The following is a 321-nucleotide window of genomic DNA, read 5'->3' on the forward strand; positions in this document are numbered from 1 at the left end:
TTAACATATTCTACTGGGGGCTGTTTGAATAGTTAACATGTTCTACTGGTGGCTGTTTGAATAGTTAAGATATTCTACTGTGGGCTGTTTGAATAGTTAACATGTTCTACTGGTGGCTGTTTGAATAGTTAAGATATTCTACTGGGGACTGTTTGAACAGTTAACATATTCTACAGGGTTCTGTTTGAATAGTTAACATATTCTACTGGGGGCTGTTTGAATAATTAACATATTCTACTGGGGGCTGTTTGAACAGTTAACATATTCTACAGGGTTCTGTTTGAATAGTTAACATATTCTACTGGGGGCTGTTTGAATAAT

At 35.5% G+C, this 321-nt stretch overlaps 1 protein-coding gene across 1 annotated transcript in view; it reads left to right on the plus strand.

The window, feature by feature from the left end:
- The window catches only part of LOC110449621 (chromosome transmission fidelity protein 18 homolog), a 36,690-nt gene that overhangs the window by 6,534 nt on the left and 29,835 nt on the right, over positions 1-321 (plus strand). The window lies entirely within an intron of this gene.

The sequence above is a fragment of the Mizuhopecten yessoensis genome, unplaced genomic scaffold (assembly GCF_002113885.1).
Source record: "Mizuhopecten yessoensis strain PY_sf001 unplaced genomic scaffold, ASM211388v2 scaffold4715, whole genome shotgun sequence".
NCBI classification, from domain to species: Eukaryota; Metazoa; Mollusca; class Bivalvia; order Pectinida; family Pectinidae; genus Mizuhopecten; species Mizuhopecten yessoensis.